Genomic DNA, 20,231 nt, shown 5'->3' on the forward strand with positions numbered 1-20,231 from the left:
GGGTGATCAGTGACAGGGGGGTGATCACCCTGATTACCCTGATCACCCCCTGTCATTGATAACCCCCCTGTAAGGCTCCATTCAGACGTCCGCATGCGTTCTGTGGATCCGATCCATGTATCCATGGATCCGTAAAAAATCATGCGGATGTCTGAATGGAGCCTTACAGGGGGGGTGATCAGTGACAGGGGGGTGATCACCCTGATTACCCTGATCACCCCCGGTCATTGATAACCCCCCTGTAAGGCTCCATTCAGACGTCCGCATGCGTTCTGTGGATCCGATCCATGTATCCATGGATCCGTAAAAAATCATGCGGATGTCTGAATGGAGCCTTACAGGGGGGGTGATCAATGACAGGGGGGTGATCAGGGAGTCTATATGGGTGATCACCCCCCTGTCATTGATCACCCCCCTGTCATTGATCACTCCCCCCTGTAAGGCTCCATTCAGACATCCGCATGATTTTTTACGGATCCATGGATACATGGATCGGATCCACAGAACGCATGCGGACGTCTGAATGGAGCCTTACAGGGGGGTTATCAATGACAGGGGGTGATCAGGGTGATCACCCCCCTGTCACTGATCACCCCCCCTGTAAGGCTCCATTCAGACGTCCGCATGCGTTCTGTGGATCCGATCCATGTATACATGGATCCGTAAAAAATCATGCGGATGTCTGAATGGAGCTTTACAGGGGGGGTGATCAATGACAGGGGGGTGATCAGGGAGTATATATGGGTGATCACCCCCCTGTCATTGATCACCCCCCTGTCATTGATCACTCCCCCCCTGGTAAGGCTCCATTCAGCCATTTTTTTGGGCACAAGTTAGCGGACATTTTTTGTTTGTTTTTGTTTTTTCTTACTAAGTCTCATATTCCACTAACTTGTGCCAAAAAATAAAATCTCACATGGACGCACCATACCCCTCACGGAATCCAAATGCGTAAACATTTTTAGACATTTATATTCCAGACTTCTTCTCACGCTTTAGGGCCCCTAAAAAGCCAGGGCAGTATAAATACCCCACATGTGACCCCATTTCGGAAAGAAGACACCCCAAGGTATTCCGTGAGGGGCATATTGAGTCCATGAAAGATTGAAATTTTTGTCCTAAGTTAGCGGAAAGTGAGACTTTGTGAGAAAAAAAACAAAAAAAAATCAATATCCGCTAACTTATGCAAAAAAAAAAAAAATTCTAGGAACTCGCCATGCCCCTCATTGAATACCTTGGGGTGTCTTCTTTCCAAAGTGGGGTCACATGTGGGGTATTTATACTGCCCTGGCTTTTTAGGGGCCCGAAAGTGTGAGAAGAAGTCTGGGATCCAAATGTCTAAAAATGCCCTCCTAAAAGGAATTTGGGCCCCTTTGCGCATCTAGGCTGCAAAAAAGTGTCACACATCTGGTATCGCCGTACTCAGGAGAAGTTGGGGAATGTGTTTTGGGGTGTCATTTTACATATACCCATGCTGGGTGAGAAAAATATCTTGGTCAAATGCCAACTTTGTATAAAAAAATGGGAAAAGTTGTCTTTTGCCAAGATATTTCTCTCACCCAGCATGGGTATATGTAAAATGACCCCCCAAAACACATTGCCCAACTTCTCCTGAGTACGGCGATACCAGATGTGTCACACTTTTTTGCAGCCAAGGTGGGCAAAGGGGCACCTTTCGGATTTCGCAGGCCATTTTTTACACATTTTGATTTCAAGGTACTTCTTACACATTTGGGCCCCTAAATTGCCAGGGCAGTATAACTACGCCACAAGTGACCCCATTTTGGAAAGAAGACACCCCAAGGTATTCCGTGGGGGGCACGGCGAGTTCCTAGAATTTTTTATTTTTTGTCACAATTTAGCGGAAAATGATGATTTTTCTTTTTTTTTCTTTTTTCCTTACAAAGTCTCATATTCCACTAACTTGCGACAAAAAATAAAAAATTCTAGGAACTCGCCATGCCCCTCACGGAATACCTTGGGGTGTCTTCTTTCCAAAATGGGGTCACTTGTGGCGTAGTTATACTGCCCTGGCAATTTAGGGGCCCAAATGTGTGAGAAGAACTTTGCAATCAAAATGTGTAAAAAATGCCCTGCAAAATCCGAAAGGTGCACTTTGGAATATGTGCCCCTTTGCCCACCTTGGCAGCAAAAAAGTGTGACACATCTGGTATCGCCGTACTCAGGAGAAGTTGGGGAATGTGTTTTGGGGTGTCATTTTACATATACCCATGCTGGGTGAGAAAAATATCTTGGTCAAATGCCAACTTTGTATAAAAAAATGGGAAAAGTTGTCTTTTGCCAAGATATTTCTCTCATCCAGCATGGTTATATGTAAAATGACACCCCAAAACACATTCCCCAACTTCTCCTGAGTACGGCGATACCACATGTGTGACACTTTTTTGATGCCAAGGTGGGCAAAGGGGCACATATTCCAAAGTGCACCTTTCGGATTTCACCGGTCATTTTTTACAGATTTTGATTGCAAAGTACTTCTCACACATATGGGCCCCTAAATTGCCAGGGCAGTATAACTACGCCACAAGTGACCCCATTTTGGAAAGAAGACACCCCAAGGTATTCCGTGAGGGGCATGGCGAGTTCCTAGAATTTTTTTTTTTTGTCGCAAGTTAGTGGAATATGAGACTTTGTAAGGAAAAAAGAGAAAAAAAAAAAAAATCATCATTTTCCGCTAACTTGTGACAAAAAATAAAAAATTCTAGGAACTCGCCATGCCCCTCACGGAATACCTTAGGGTGTCTTCTTTCCAAAATGGGGTCACTTGTGGCGTAGTTATACTGCCCTGGCAATTTAGGGGCCCAAATGTGTGAGAAGTACCTTGCAATCAAAATGTGTAAAAAATGCCCTGCAAAATCCGAAAGGTGCACTTTGGAATATGTGCCCCTTTGCCCACCTTGGCAGCAAAAAAGTGTGACACATCTGGTATCGCCGTACTCAGGAGAAGTTGGGGAATGTGTTTTGGGGTGTCATTTTACATATACCCATGCTGGGTGAGAAAAATATCTTGGTCAAATGCCAACTTTGTATAAAAAAATGGGAAAAGTTGTCTTTTGCCAAGATATTTCTCTCACCCAGCATGGTTATATGTAAAATGACACCCCAAAACACATTCCCCAACTTCTCCTGAGTACGGCGATACCACATGTGTGACACTTTTTTGCTGCCAAGGTGGGCAAAGGGGCACATATTCCAAAGTGCACCTTTCGGATTTCACCGGTCATTTCTTACACATTTTGATTGCAAAGTTCTTCTCACACATTTGGGCCCCTAAATTGCCAGGGCAGTATAACTACCCCACAAGTGACCCCATTTTGGAAAGAAGACACCCCAAGGTATTCTGTGAGGGGCATGGTGAGTTCCTAGAATTTTTTATTTTTTGTCGCAAGTTAGTGGAATATGAGACTTTGTAAGAAAAAAATAAAAAAATAAAAATCATCATCATTTTCCGCTAACTTGTGACAAAAAATAAAAAGTTCTATGAACTCACTATGCCCATCAGCGAATACCTTAGGGTGTCTACTTTCCGAAATGGGGTCATTTGTGGGGTTTTTCTACTGTTTGGGCATTGTAGAACCTCAGGAAACATGACAGGTGCTCAGAAAATCAGAGCCGTTTCAAAAAGCGGAAATTCACATTTTTGTACCATAGTTTGTAAATGCTATAACTTTTACCCAAACCATTTTTTTTTGCCCAAACATTTTTTTTTTATCAAAGACATGTAGAACTATAAATTTAGCGAAAAATTTATATATGGATGTCGTTTTTTTTGCAAAATTTCACAGCTGAAAGTGAAAAATTTCATTTTTTTGCAAAAAAATCGTTACATTTTGATTAATAACAAAAAATGTAAAAATGTCAGCAGCAATAAAATACCACCAAATGAAAGCTCCATTAGTGAGAAGAAAAGGAGGTAAAATTCATTTGGGTGGTAAGTTGCATGACCGAGCGATAAACGGTGAAAGGAGTGTAGTGCCGAAGTGTAAAAAGTGGCCTGGTCATGAAGGGGGTTTCACCTAGCGGGGCTGAAGTGGTTAAGAAAATGAACTTTAGAATTGGGGGCTGAAAATTGCTGTGCGACTCAGATAAGGCACCCCGATAAGGTTCCTAAAGTGTTTTGAGTGAATTGCGGGGTTTTGGTTTGAGGGAGGCCCCGCGTGCGTGAACAGTTCCTATATCATGCGAGCAAGGGTTAATATAGGATGTAGAAAGTGTCTTGGTGAGTAGTGGAGGACTTCCAGGCGAGAGTATATCTACTGCGGACACACCGTGCTTCCCCTTGGGCTTGTGGGACGTGCACTGTTGCCGGGCAGATTTGCTGCGAGTGGGCCTGTTGCAGGGGAGGTTCCTGAGTGTGGCACTGGGCTCTGAGGGAACCTGTAGCCGGGCATTAGACTTTGAGACGGGTATTGACTGGGGTATAAGGCTTTAAGGCAGTTTTTGACTGTTCTGTCCCCACATGAAAGCGAATGAAGGTGTAACTGATAATGACCTTGTGACTGTCCTACCTTCGTATCCAAGCAGTGGAGCAGACCGGACCGGCAGATGCTCAGGTTAGATGGACCCAGACGCAGACATGAGGATGCAATCAAACGTGGGTTTATTTGATCCAGAGCAGTGACATACGGTGATGCAGTACAGGAATGCTGTGATGTGGATGCCTTTCCTGAGGCTAACTGCTGAGGCAACTGCTGGTCAAAAACTGATGCCTTCACAAGCCAAGGTGTCAGTCTCTAGTCACAAGGAGTGCAGCACTTAAAATGGCTACAGGAAGTGACAAGAACCAAGGCTGCTAAAACCACGCCCAGCAGAGAAAAACTTTATAGATAAGGAACAAGGCGTGCAGCATACAAATTCCGGCCAGCAGATGGCAGCAGAGAAACAATACGTAGAAACAACATAGTAAAAGGAGATATAATAATACAGTGCATTAATTAAATTTGAAAGAAACAGCACACTCCCCTTCCTTAAATGATTGTAAGCTCTAGCGGGCAGGGTCCTTTACCTCTCTGTACCAGTCTGTTAATAGTTTCTGGTTTACTGTATTTTTTATTTCTGTGTAATCCCAGCTGGATGCAGAGCTCCATGGAATTAATGGTGCTGTCAAGTAAATAATAATAATAATAATATCATCAGTGTCCCCCCTTAACAGTGACCTCCACTGGGCCCTACTCCATTAACAGTGACCTCCACAGCACCCCACCCCCTTAACAGTGACCTAGACAGTACCCTGCTCCTTAACAGTGACCTCAACAGCACCCCACTCACTTAACAGTGACCTCCACAGTGCCTCACCTCCTTAACTTTGACCTACACAGTGGCCCACCCTCTTAAAATTTGACCTCCACAGCACTTCACCTCCTTAACAGTGACCTCCACAGAAGCTCACCCACTTGACAGTGACCTCCACAGCAGCCTACTCACTTAACAGTGACCTCCACAGCACCCTGCTCACTTAACAGTGACCTCCACTGCAGCCCATCTCCTTAATAGTTCCCCATACAGTGCCCTGCCCCCTTAACAGAGATCTCCATAACGCCTTACACCCTTACTTTTGACCTCCACATTGGTCCACCCCCTTAAATTTTGACCTCTATAGTACTCCCCTTAGCAGTGATATTCAGTGACCTGCCCCCTTAACTGTGACCACCACAGTACCCACCCTCTTAACATTGGACCTCCACAACACCCCGCCCCTTAAGTGTGACCTCCACAGTGCCCTTCCCCTTTAACTGTGACCTCCACAGTGCTCCACCCCTTCACAGTGACCTCTACAGTGGCCCGCTGCCTTAACAGTCACTTCCACAGTGCTCACCCCTTTAACAGTAACCTCTACAGTGGCCCACCCCCTCAAAGGTGACCTATAGCAGTGAATAAAAATGGCTGAAACCTGGTATAAAACTCTGTGTATGTCAAGACTGAAGGATATGCGAGCTTCTATTGGCCTAAAAGGGTTAGGTGACCTTGTATATAGCAGTTAGGATCTCAGTGAAAGACCTGTAAGCTTCTATTGGCTAATACGGGTCATGTGAAGTGCCATATTTGCATTTTTTGGGAATATCTCAAGAACCCTATATTATAGAGAGCTGAGACCTAAAACATATCTAAGAATCTGATTAGTGTTGAGCGAATTGAAGTATCCAAAGTGCACTACTATCCAAATTTTTCAGGGAAATTCGATTAGCTGTGAATACGAATCACATTTTCAAGAACTTCGCTCCAGCACCTCATCTGCAGACAGCTGTTTCAGGATGATTGCCCCCCCATCAGTGCAGAGCAGAGATTACTGGCTTAAATGGGTGAGAGGCCCATAGTATATAGTACCCCACAGTATGCAGTATATAAAATAACACCCCACAGTAAATAGTATATATCATAACACCCCATAGTATATAGTACCCTACAGTATGCAGTATCCCATATTATATAGCACCTCACAGTATGCAGGATACAGAAAAACAAACAATAGTATGCTGTATACAATATAACACCCCACAGTAAGCAGTACCCAGAGTATGCAGTATATAGAATAACACCCTTTGTCGCATTCTCCTGATGTAATCTCCACAAAAAAAACTTCAGCAAACGTCTGCAGGAACACTAACTTTACCAGTTTCTTTCATATGTAACTATTCATATCATGATGGTGCTTTCTCCTATGACCATCTAGCACTGCAAGTTAAATGGTCCAGGCAATCTGCTCAGATTCATTGACCCCAACACTTCTCCTTAGGTAGTGAGGGACACCCTTCATCCTTGAGATGGACATTTGGGCGACGATGGGCCCAACAGGGATGTTGGGCCCTGGGCTACCGCCCAACCATCCCTATTTTAATCTTCCACTGGGCATCAATATCTAAGTTCCAGAAAACCTTTTTAACCCCTTCAAGCATTATCACGTACATGTACGTGATAATGCATGAGGGAATTACAAGCAGGCTGCTGCAGTGAGCATGCTCCATATGCTGCATAATACAGCAGGAACACAGCCAGAATGAGAGGAAACTGTGGTTGTGCCGAACCCCGTAATTTACATAGTAATACCTACAAAATAAGTTATTACTTTACATTCCCCATATGTCTAATTCATGTTTGGATCATTTTGGGAATGACATTTTATTTTTGGGGGATGTTTACAAGGCTTAGAAGTTTAGATGCAAATCTAGAATTTTTTCTGAAATTTTCAAAAACCCACATTTTAAGGACCAGTTCAGGTCTAAAGTCACTTTGTGAGGCTTACATAATAGAAAAAGAAAAAAAAAGACCAAATTCTAGAAACTACACCCCTCAAGGTATTCAAAACAGATTTTTACTAACTTTGTTAACCCTTTAGGTATTCCACAAGAATTAATGGAAAATAGAGATACAATTTCAAAATTTCACTTTTTTGGCAGATTTTCCTTTTTTTTATGTTACAAAGCAAGGGTTAGCAGCCAAACAAAACTCTATATGTATGGCCCTGATTCTGTAGTTTATAGAAACACCCCATATATGGTCATAAACTGCTGTACGGACACACGTCAGGGCACAGAAGGAAAGTAATGCCATACGATTTTTGGAAGGCAGATTTTGCTGGACTGTTTTTTTTACACCATGTCCCAATTAAAGACCCCTGATGCACCCCTAGAATAGAAACTGTGTGCGACCCCATTTTAGAAACTACACCCCTCAAGGTATTCAAAACTGATTTTACAAACTTTGTTAACCCTTTAGGTGTTTCACAAGAATTAATGGAATATAGAGACACAATTAAAAAAAATTAACTTTTTGGGCAGATTTTCAGTTTTAATATTTTTTTCCAGTTACAAAGCAAGGGTTAACAGCCAAACAAAACTCAATATTTACGGCCCTGATTCTGTAGTTTACAGAAACACCCCTTATGTGGTCGTAAACTGCTGTACGGGCACACGGCAGGGCGCAGAAGGAAAGGAATGCTATACGGTTTTTGGAAGGCAGATTTTGCTGGACTGTTTTTTTTTTTACACCATGTCTCATTTGAAGCCCCCCCCCCCCCCCCCCCGATGCACCCCTAGAGTAGAAACTCCCAAAAAGTGATCCCATTTTAGAAACTACAGGATAGGGTGGCAGTTTTGTTAGTACTAGTTTAGGGTACATATGATTTTTGGCTGCTCTATATTACACTTTTTGTGAGGCAAGGTAAAAAGAAATAGCTGTTTTGGCACCATTTTTATATTTTTGGTTATTTACAACATTCATCTGACAGGTTAAGTCATGTGATATTTTTATAGACCATGTTGTCACGGACATGGTGATACCTAATATGTTTACTATTTTTTTTATTTATGTAAGTTTTACACAATTATTTCACTTTTGAAACAAAAAAACATGTTTTAGTGTCTCCATAGTCTGAAAGCCATAGTTTTTTAAGTTTTTGGGCGATTATCTTGGGTAGGGTATGATTTTTGCGGGATAAGATGACGGTTTGATTGGCACTATTTTGGGGTGCGTATGACTTTTTGGTGGCTTGCTATTACACTTTTTGTGATGTAAGGTGACAAAAAATGGCTTTTTTACACCGTTTTTTTTACGGTATTCATCTGAGGGGTTAGGTCATCTGATATTTTTATAGAGCAGGTTATTACGGACGCGGCGATACCTAATATGTATACTTTTTTATTTACTTAAGTTTTACACAATAACAGCTTTTTTAAAACAAAAAAAATGATGTTTTAGTGTCTCCATATTCTGAGCCATATTTTTTTTTTATTTTTGGGCGATTGTCTTAGGTAGGGGCTAATTTTTTGTGGGATGAGGTGACGGTTAGATTGGTGTAAAAAAGCCAATTTTTGTCACCTTACATCACAAAAAGTGTAATAGCAAGCCACCAAAAAGTCATACGCACCCCAAAGTAGTGCCAATCAAACCGTCATCTTATCCCACAAAAATCATACCCTACCCAAGATAATCGCCCAAAAACTTAAACTATAGATTTCAGACTATGGAGACACTAAAACATGTTTTTTGTTTCAAAAATGAAATAATTGTGTAAAACTTACATAAATAAAAAAAATAGTATACATATTAGGTATCACCATGTCCGTGAGAACCTGGTCTATAAAAATATCACATGACTTAACCTGTCAGATGAATGTTGTAAATAACAAAAAATATAAAAACGGTGCCAAAACAGCTATTTCTTTTTACCTTGCCGCACAAAAAGTGTAATATAGAGCAGCCAAAAATCATATGTACCCTAAACTAGTACTAACAAAACTGCCACCCTATCCTGTAGTTTCTAAAATGGGATCACTTTTTTGGAGTTTCTACTCTAGGGGTGCATCGGGGGGGCTTCAAATGAGACATGGTGTAAAAAAAAACAGTCCAGCAAAATCTGCCTACCAAAAACCGTATAGCATTCCTTTCTGCGCCCTGCCGTGTGCCCGTACAGCAGTTTACGACCACATAAGGGGTGTTTCTGTAAACTACAGAATCAGGGCCGTAAATAGAACCAATGATTCCCTATGGGAATGGTCCTCACCTGAGCGTTTTACAGCGCGGACCATCGCGCTGTAAAACGCCCGACGCCCCAAGAAGTACAGGAGCTTCTTTGGGGCGTCTTGTCGCCTTGTCGTCTTGTACATAGACTTTAGCGGGAACGCGCGACAATGGGCGTTCGCTTGTCTCTGTATGCGCGATTGCAAACGCCCGTACAATCGCGCATACAGAGTGTACGTTCAGTATGCTCAGGTCTGAACCCAGCGTTAGGCTTTGCTCTGGTGCATCTGCCCGACCTTTATCACCCCTGCCGAATGGCCTGCCTCTTCCTCTGCCTGTCATTTTCAAAATGACTGTGACAAAATCACTATAGAAGAGCAGTATTTGTGGAAGAAGGTATATCACACCCCTGCCTCAATATTTTTTTTAGGGGGGGGGGGAGAACTGGTATATCACACCAGTTGAAATTATTTGTTCCAATAGCGTTTGTCACTCAGTGTAGCTGAGGTAACACAGCAAAACCACAAACAAATGCTGCACTACCTAAATGCACTATATAGAAATTATATTATTGGTATATCACACCCCTGCCTCAATCAGTTTTTTTGGGGGGACAACGGGTATATCACACCAGTGGAAATAATTTGTCCTAATAACATTTCTCACTGTGTGTAGCTGAGGTAACGCAGCAGAACTGCAAACAAATGCTGCACTACCCAAATGCACTATATAGAAAATATATTATTGGTATAACACAACCCTGCTTCAATCTGTTTTTTTTGGGGGGCAACTAGTATATCACACCAGTTGAAATTTTTTGTTCCAATAGCGTTTGCCACTTTGTGTAGCTGTGTTAACACAGCAGAACCGCAAAGAAATGCTGCACTACCCAAATACACTATATGGAAAGTATATTATTAGTATATCACACCCCTTGCTCAATCAGTTTTTTAGGAGGGGCAACTGGTATTTCACACCAGAAGAAATTATTTGCTACAATAGCATTTGCCCCCTGTATAGCTGCAGTATCGCAGCAGAACCGCACACAACTGCTGCACAATACAAATGCACTAGTATATTCTTTCCATGTTAGAAAGTATATTATAAGTATATCACACCCCTAAGTAAGTCACACCTATCCATAGCACACCTATACCAGTCCTTAAAAGGACTTTTGTGGCACTTTTAGCTAGTGTTTGGTGTCTCTAACAGTCTATCCCTGCCCCACATAGCAACCTCTCACTACACTGGCAAGAAAATGAATGTAAAATGGCGGCCAGATCACGAATGAGCAAAGTTCACTGCGAAACTACCACCAGGCGAACCACAAGGCAATCTATATTTATCTGTCTACCTAGCTGAGGTGGATACACATGCTTACTTCCATCCTTTAACTGCTACTGGCTGTATCTGCTGTTTGATACTGTGACTGGTACAGAGAGAGAGAGAGAGAGAGAGAGAGAGAGAGAGAGGCCGTAATAAAGAAGATCTCCCTAATCTGTGATAGGGAGAGGGCTGCAGCAGAAAGGACACCCCCCTAAGAAAAGACACACCTCCTGACTTACCAGCTTGAAATAAATCTAGCAGAGCAATTGGAGCAATGAATGAGGAGATATCTGGATCCATTTTATGTACAGGGCTTGATCTAGTATTTCAGACCATTTCCATTTTAGAAGACAGTGTTCTGGATGTTGCTTGGCGAGTCGCTGTGACTTAAGCAGTGCCTACGAACAGCACCTACAGTAAATACAGTGGTCCTGACTATATACAAAGGGTGAATTAATGAGTCTATAGATCAATACATTTTTAGAATAATTCTTTATCTCCAAAGGAGCTTTATATATCATGGAAAAAATATTAATTATCTCTGCTGTAAGCTTATGTGCAATTTATGCCATTGTCAGGAACAAATAACCAGGATTCAATTATAGGAGATCTATGTTGAGCATAGAGACTTATTCACTGGGCTATTCTCATTTATTTTGTCCCAGTGTATGATGGGGAGTTGTAAAAATTGATATTGCTTGTAAGGCTCACAATATCATCCTTAAATTGCAATGTAGCTTAAAATGTTCCTTCTCTCTTATTTGAGAGCCCGGAACAGCGCAATGTCTCACAGCTGCCTGTTCATTTGTCAGCTCTATGAGTTTATCATTTAGGCTTTGTGCTTTGCACGTACGGAATAACTCCTCTCAATTTTTCCCCTTTCTCACTGTCTGATACACTCCCTTCATCTCGGATATAGCATTGAATGCTAAATATGTCAGGCTATTTTTCAAAAGCATGGACAAAATTGAAATATGTTAGGTTTTTAATTTTCATACTGAAATACCGTCATGAATCTTATAAAATTGGACGCTACTTATAGATGTAATTTAGCTTATTTCCATTTTAGATATTCCCAGCATTCATCATAGGGCATAGAATCATATTAAATCAGAGATGTCTTTTTAACTGCAGCTGATGGGATGAGAACATAATTAAGAAAACAGCATTTTAATGTGCTCTGCTTATTAGGATACAGTTTATCTGTATTGCTGCTTAGTACAAGGTTTACTAATAAGCTAAATGAAATACAGAGGAAAAGATAAAACCAAAACACTGGGAACTCCAGGGGTGTATGCAAAGAAGATTTCGAGGGTCAACTTTTTTGTATGGCCCAGTTCACACATCAATGTTTTTGGTCATTGATTTCCATCAGTGATTGTGGGTCAAAGACACAGAAGAGGTGCAGATTAGTGATGATCACATTTTTCTCTAAGCAATTGGGTGCAGGTCTCGTAAGAAAATCTTAGTCTTGCACATGCGCTGTTTCTGTGAATAGCAGTGCATTTTCAAATATACTCATTTACGAATACGAACATAGATTCAGAATTCTTCGAATTGGATTTGTCAATGAGTATTGTATATTTGCATATTGGAGCATATTCCGCAACAGTAATAGCGTATGCGCCAGATTAAGATTTTCTCACAATACCCGTGGTCATTTTATTCTGATAGGGAAAAATGCAATTTACAGGCAGTCAAGGGATAGCGATGCTTGTATTTTGCTCAATGAATTAATTAGATCTTATTCTTTTGAGCTGATGTTTGTTGAGTACCACCTCAATCAATGGCATTAACTCAGGGAGAAGCAGCTGTGAGTCCACTGAATCTGGTTTGGTGTGTTTATCTCTGGACTCCACCCCTGGTTTTGGCTAACAATCACTGATGGAAATTACTGACCAAAAACTGACAAATACACTGTCATGGACATGTGATGGGAGTTAAAAATGATGCAGCAACATAGTGATGAGCACAATTTCCAAAAAATGTAAAAAAATTTGCTTTGTGACGAATTACCTCATCATAAAGAGCATTTCTTTAAAAATCGTGGGTGCAATGATGGGAAGGACGATTGAGCCACCCTCAGGGCTGCCGCTATAATAAGGCAGACCAAGCGGCTGCCTTAGGGCGCACCCTGCGCATGAGACGGGGAGGGCGGAAAAATTTACATTTTTTTTCATGACTTACAGTACTTGCGAGTTGCGCCGCAGCGCCGCCGACCGCCCAAGACTGTGTGTGTCATGCGGCCTCGGACCTCACTCAAAGAGCGGCAAACGGTCACAGGGTCATGCCAGGGGGCTGTGACTGGCAAGTGGCGGCGGGCAGCAGCAGGGACTGGAGCTGACTGTCTGTGAGTCTGACTCATACACAGCCAGATTGTCGACTGCCGTAGCAGCAGGACAGGTGGGTAGGTGGTGAGCGAACTAGTACCAGAGCGCACGGCATAATTGTGTTTTAAAATTATTATTACACAAACTACAATCATAAATGGAGGGGGGGATGGTGACTGTGACATGATGGGAGGGGGGACAATGTCTGTAGTCTGTGACATGGGGATGGGGCCAGGGCCGGCCGGTGGGGGAGGTATGATGTGCCATTAGGGGGAGAAGAAATGTGACACAATAGGGGGTAATGATGTGATCATGATGTGACACGAAGGGGGTGATGTAAACTAAAAATGAGGGGGTGATGTGACATGGTTTGCAGAGGGAAAAATGTGACATTGAGGGGGAGAAATGTGACATGGATTGAGGGGGGAGAAATGTGACATTGAGGGGGTGAAATGTGACATGGACGAGGAGAAATGTGACATTGAGGCCTTGATGGGGATTAATAGAACATGGAGGGGGGAGAAATGTGACATTGAGGGGGAGAAATGTGACATGAAGGGGGAGAAATCTGACATGGAGGGTGGAGAAATGTGACATTAAGGGGGAATATGTAATATGGAGGAAGAGAAATGTGACACGGAGGGGGAGAAATGTGACATGGAGTGGGAGAACTGTGACATGGGGGGAGAAATGTGACACAATAGGGGGTAATGATGTGATCATGAGATGACAAACTAAAAAGGAGGGGGTAATGTGAAATGGTTTGGAGGGGGAGAAATATGACATTGAGGGGGAGAAATGTGACATGGATGGAGGGGGGAGAAATGTAACATGGAGGACTGATGTGGCATAGGTGATTTTACATGGAGGGGGGAAATGTGACATTGAGGCCTTGAGGGGGAGAAATGTGACATGGAGGGCTGATGTGACATAGGTGATTTGACATGGATGGGGAGAAATGTGACATTGAGGCCTTGAGGGGGAGAAATGTGACATGGAGGGGGGATAAATGTGACATGGGGGTGATGTGACAGGGGGATTATCTAAAAAGCAGGGGGAGAAATGTGACATGGAGGGGAGAAATGTGACATGGGGGCTGATGTGGCATGGGGGGAGAAATTTGACATTGGGGGATTGATATAAAAAAAAGGGTGATTTGAAGAGGGGTGATGTGAAAAGTGGTGTGTGTGTGTGTGTGGACATGAAATTGGGGAATTTCACCATTTGTTTATTATATTACAATAATATATAGAAATCACAATATTTACCTCCCTAATCGCAATTGCACATTTTCCCCAAATCGTGCAGCCCTAGTATATATGGGAGCACTGTATATATTTGGGCACTATATGGGGGCTGGGGCACTGTATATATGGGGGCACTTTATATATTGAGCACTATATGGGGCACAGGCACTATATGGGGGCACTGTATATAGGAGGGCAGCCACAGAGGTACTATATAGGGGCCTGTATATATTTGGCACTATATGGGGGCTGGGGGCACTGTATATCTGGGGGTTACAGGATGTATAATATATGGGGGCCACATAATATAATATATGGTGACATAGATCTGATAAATATGATTTTGCTTCAGTTCCGTTCAGGCTCGGCTGAGGACTGCACTGCAGACTGATGAGCAACAGAGGAAAGAGGCGCGTGTGGGTCAGTGGCTGCATCGTGGTGCATGCTAAGTCACCCATCCAGCCTGCCCCCCCCCCCCCTCCCCTCCCCTCTGGGAGAATATTTGTATTGGGGCACAGTGAGGCAGAGCTTCACAAATTTGTTATGAATCTAGGAGCCAGCAAAATAAGTTGGTGGTCAGGATGCTACATGACACAAAACTTGAGGTTAGGAGGTCAATGTGAGGTTATATGACATCCTATAGGCACAGGAGGTGGGTGCGGTAGGTGCACTGCAGGGTTTTGTGAGGCAGGCATTCAGGCAATTGGAGTGGGGTCCGGGTGGAATGCTGGTGCTAGGGGGAGTTCTGGTGGGGGGGGGGGGGTTAATGTAGCTTCGCTTGTGTTGGCAAAAATCCTTGAACTGGCCCTGGCCACCCTACATGACTGAACCTCTCAGATGCCGTGTTCATCGCTGATCATGACATCTGAAAATAATAGCCTTTCAGGGGTTAAACCGCTGAAATAATACTAATAATAATACTCACCTTATCCATTTGAGCGCGAAGAGGCCGCTGTGCCATCTTGATTGAAGAACCCCCTGCAAAATCTTGCGTGGTGATGTCATATGTCACCACCACACGCAAGATTTTGCATGGGATCTTCATGCAAGGTAGCCGTGACAGCCTCTTCATGCTCAAATCGATGAGGCGAGTATGATTTTTTTTTTTTTTACCCCCATTTCAGGAAAAATTAATTTGTTAACACGAAGCACAAGAAAATTCAGCTTTGCAGTGAATCAAATTTTTCCTGAAATTCGGATCGCAGTCCACTTTGGACTGAGGGACTGAGCTGCAAATTTCTAAAACAGATGGGTGTAACCTTTCACATTGGGAGCACTGGCTAGCTTTAAATGTAGGCAGGGAAAACTGTCTGACTGATATTGTATATCTCAGCACTTTTGTCTGACACTATATGTGGCAAATAGAGATGAGCAAACTCGAACTTCAATTGGTTTGGTGTTCGGGTGGGTTGGGATAACGGAATATAGCGGAATTCGTAGACAGAATGTAAAATGGAAGCTTTTAAGAGGCTTTCCATTTTGATCCATCATAATAATAGTCTATGATCTTGCATAAGGGATCCACCTGGTTTTCATTATGCAGGACTTCTGTTTTTCATCCTGTATTAAAAAAAAAAAAAAAAAAAAACACAGCAAAATCACTCAATTTTTATTGTGATTTTTGACAAATCATGCCAAAACCATAATATGTACAAACATACAGGGCTCATGGTCTGCCTCTGGTGAAGTTCTCCTAAGCCCCACTTGGTTTTGTCATCTCACTTCTCCTCTGCAAGGTGCCCCTAGCTTCACTCCCCCCAGTATAATTTTCCAAGAACTCTAATCCTCTATGGCCCCAGTGCTCTATTCACTGGTGTGCAGCTCCTTTTGACTGTGAGGGAAGTTAGGTACTCTACTGGAGCTGAAGCAAATGACCTTATAGTGGCTGAATTTGGCCCATAGGCTTGATTGTGGAGCAGCCATCCCATGTGAAAGAAGGGATGTGATTGGGGTTAGCCTTCAGAGAATCAGCAGAAGGTGGTATGGACAGACTGGATAATGCACATTTGCACAGAGCAGTAGGGTGTCAGGCATAGTAAGACCCGTTCCTGGCCATCCCTATCCTTGTCAAAATAAAATTTCAATACACTGCCCTAATAATGCTGACATTGAGCTAACATATTCTTTCTATATACTACCCTAAAGCATTCAGCCGCTTAGCTGCTTATACAGTCCCATTTACTGCTTGCTAGAATGTATTTGTCTTCACTCCCTAGACAGCTTCCTGACCCATTTTTCTTCAATTTTCTCGGGCTAAGAATAAAATAAACAACAATTTGCACTCATTCATAAAAAAAAGCATCAGAATATGTTTCTGACCACTGATATTAAGAGATGACAAAGACTAGCATTTTTATGTACCTCTATTATAAAATAATGTTGTGTCAATTTTTTCTTTATCTGCAAATAAAAAAAAAACATTCAATTCATTTTTCTCCTTTGATTTCCACCATGTTTTCATACAAAATCTTACTTAAAAGAACATGCAAAGTCAATTGATTTCTTTTTGAAGTTAACAATATACAGCACATTGTTACAGCCAGAGAGCATTTCATTTTAGTTCAAATATCCATCTTGCCTAATACCCATACAAATACTAGAATCTTGTTCACCCATGTTCCTTTTAATGGAAAAAAAATGAAAAACGGATATTTATGCTGTAAAACAAGCTCCAGTTCAAGATGCAAAAATACAATTGTCTGTGATATATGATGGAAATTATTTCTGAGGAAAGCATATTCAGAAAAACACAATAGTCTGTGTCAAATACTATTACAAATTCAAAATAAATGTACAAAAAGTGACAGTGACTAAGATAAATATGAATGTTGCGATAAGAAAGACACCTTTTCATTATTTTTATTTCTAGATATGGTCACATTCTTTGAAAAGCATTTTTTTTTTAATAAAAAAAGCTAATGCAAACAGTAAATATATGTTGTATGTAATTGGTTTCTGCTCTTGAGGAGGTAATACATATTGGGCCTCATGCACACGGACGTTGTTTTGATCCATTCACTTCAATGGGGCCGCAAAAGATGCGGATCGCAAAACACACCACGGTCATGAGCATTTAGCCTTAGTCAAATGCTTGCCAGATGAGAAAATTTTGGTAAGACCTAGTCGCTATCTAATAATTATAGAGATGCCATGACTTTTCCCTGATGGCACATGTCAAAAGAAAGAAGGAGGGAGCGTTGGAATTCAACATGACTCATTTCTTTTCTAAAGGGTGATAAGTTCCCACCAAAGTTGTCTGTCAGTGGCCTATTCTCTTCTCCATGTTGAGAAAACAGCATATAATCAGCTACAACATCCACGGTGTATGAACACCTTCATGGTACATTACTATCAAGTTTTTAACAGATGCTAATAGTTTATATGTAAAAATATATTTTTGTTTTTTTTTGGGGGGGAAGGGGAGTTCAGGATATCATTTTTAAAGTAACTCAAAATATTCTACTTCCTGTCCAGGCTCTTAACTTCTTTCTTTGAACTTGATTGAAGTGACTATCTTCTCAGTCAGAACATCACTCTGGCTAGAGAGAGAAGGGATGAGTGAGAGTAGAGCATCACATATTACACAATTAACTATAACACTTTTCTGTGAACAACTTTATCTGGGCCTATCAATAAAGCTGCCATACTGTTACCCCAATTCTGATAATCTACTTTTATACTTAGAGATCAGCGATTCGAAGCTGATGAAGTGAAATTTGATAACAATTTCAGGAAAAATTTGATTTGCACCGAATGCAAATTTCCTCAAGCTTTGTGGTAACAAATTACATTTTTTCCTAAAATGGCTGCTACATGTGTGAGGACATGGGGCAAGGAACTCTTGAAAGGTGGGATCACTCATGCTGAAATGCATGTACCCAATCAGCAGCCAGCCAGCACTGTGATGTCACAGCCCTATAAATACAGCAGCCATCTTAGATTCTGCCATTCAGCAGCATACTTAGTGCAGGGAGAGACGTGTCTGCAGGCGCTAGGGACAGTAATAGGAAAGACTTGATTGTGGTGAAATAACTATTTACAAGTGCAGGGAAAGATTGGTCAAGGTGCAGGGAAAGGATAGGGAGGAATCAATCCACCAGCATTTCTGTTGAACAGGGTTCAGTCGGGGAGGTGACAGCCTGGGATATAGAAACAATCTGATTGCACCTTACTGCACTGACTGTGGATCCAAATTGCCATTATTCAGCTCTGTAATTCCAGCAAACCGTTCTTATGCAAGTGCTGTTTGATACAGGCATTAACAGGGTTTATTACAAGGAAATATTTCTAAGTTTTATTTGCCCTTGTGCAGTTATATGTTCTAAAGCATTTTTTGGCTTGTATCAGTGGGAAAAAAGGGCTTATTAGCCGTTGAGTGGTGAAGGGCGGAAATTACAGCCCTTTTTGTTGTGTATTAGTGGCAAAAGTGAAAAATATTTGCCGCTCAGAGGTGCAGTGATCTGTTTTAAAGCCCTTTTTTTGCGTGTATTAATGGAAAAAGGAAAATATCTTTGCTGCTCAGCGGTGCAGTGAGATATTCTAAAGCCCAGTTTGCTGTGTATTAGTGGCAAAATAATAATATATTCGCCCTCCAGCTTTGTACTTCTCTGTTGAAAAGCCTGTTGTGTAAAAGTAGAAAAAGATTAGGGCCTATTTGCCGTTCAGCGGTGCAGTTATATATGGTAAAGGTCTTTTTGTGGTGAAATTTTATCTGTGAAACTGCCTTTTTTGGGGAAATTTCATGGACCAAATTATGTGGTGGTGAAACAGGCTTTTGTTTGTCAAATTTATGCGTGATTGTACACCTCCTTTTTGCGGTATGGGCCGAATTATGTAGTGGTGAAATTCTTAATGTGACACTAGATTTTTATTGGAAAATGTATGGGTGATTCTACACTATGGACCAAATTACTTTGTGGTGAAATTCTTTATGTGACACAGACATTTTTTGGGAAAATGTATGAGTGATTGTACACCTCCTTTTGCGGTATAGGCCAAATTACGTAGTGGTGAAATTTATTATATGAAACAGGCTTTTTTTCGTCAAATTTATGGGTGATTGTACACCTCCTTTTGCGGTATGGACCGAATTACTTTGTGGTGAAATTCTTTAGTGACATAAACTTGATGAACTTTGCTACTCTTCCGGGCTCCAAGCAATCTTGAAGCTTTGTCTTCTCATTGTCTGTAGCTACCAGAGGCCTGTTCATGCCAGGCAGGTTCCCTCAGAAGTATCTGGCTTGATTAGCAGCTGATACCGCACTTGTATCAATCTTGACAGGATTCGTCTCCAGGTGGAGAGAAATAGTTTTTTGGAATGCTTTCTCCGTCGCAACCACGTCGTCGAATAATCAGAAGACTGGCCGATTCTCTACTGTCTTAGGCAACACTTCATTTTTTTTTAATTTATTAAATATTTAATATTAAATTGAACCAAAACTTGATTTAAAATTATAAGCAAGTAAACTTAAAATTTGCCAATATACAGGTGAAACTCAAAAAATTAGAATATCATGCAAAGTTAATTTATTTCAGTAATGCAACTTAAAAGGTGAAACTAACATATGAGATAGACTCATTACATGCAAAGTGAGATATTTCAAGCTTTTTGTTATAATTTGGATGATTATGGCTTACAGTTTATGAAACCCCAAAGTCTCAATTTTGAGGTACCCTTTGGTCAGGGGGTGTAAAGGGGGAATATTAATCACCAATATTATGCAAAATTATTTTTTCCCAAATTCCACCCACAAACTAACTATACAATACACACATAAAAGTATAACAACCCACCCGCCTAGCTCTATACTGTCCCTACGGGGTTACAAGAGGGTTAAACAACACAATGGCT

Source organism: Bufo gargarizans, chromosome 1, assembly GCF_014858855.1.
Source record: "Bufo gargarizans isolate SCDJY-AF-19 chromosome 1, ASM1485885v1, whole genome shotgun sequence".
Classification (NCBI taxonomy): domain Eukaryota; kingdom Metazoa; phylum Chordata; class Amphibia; order Anura; family Bufonidae; genus Bufo; species Bufo gargarizans.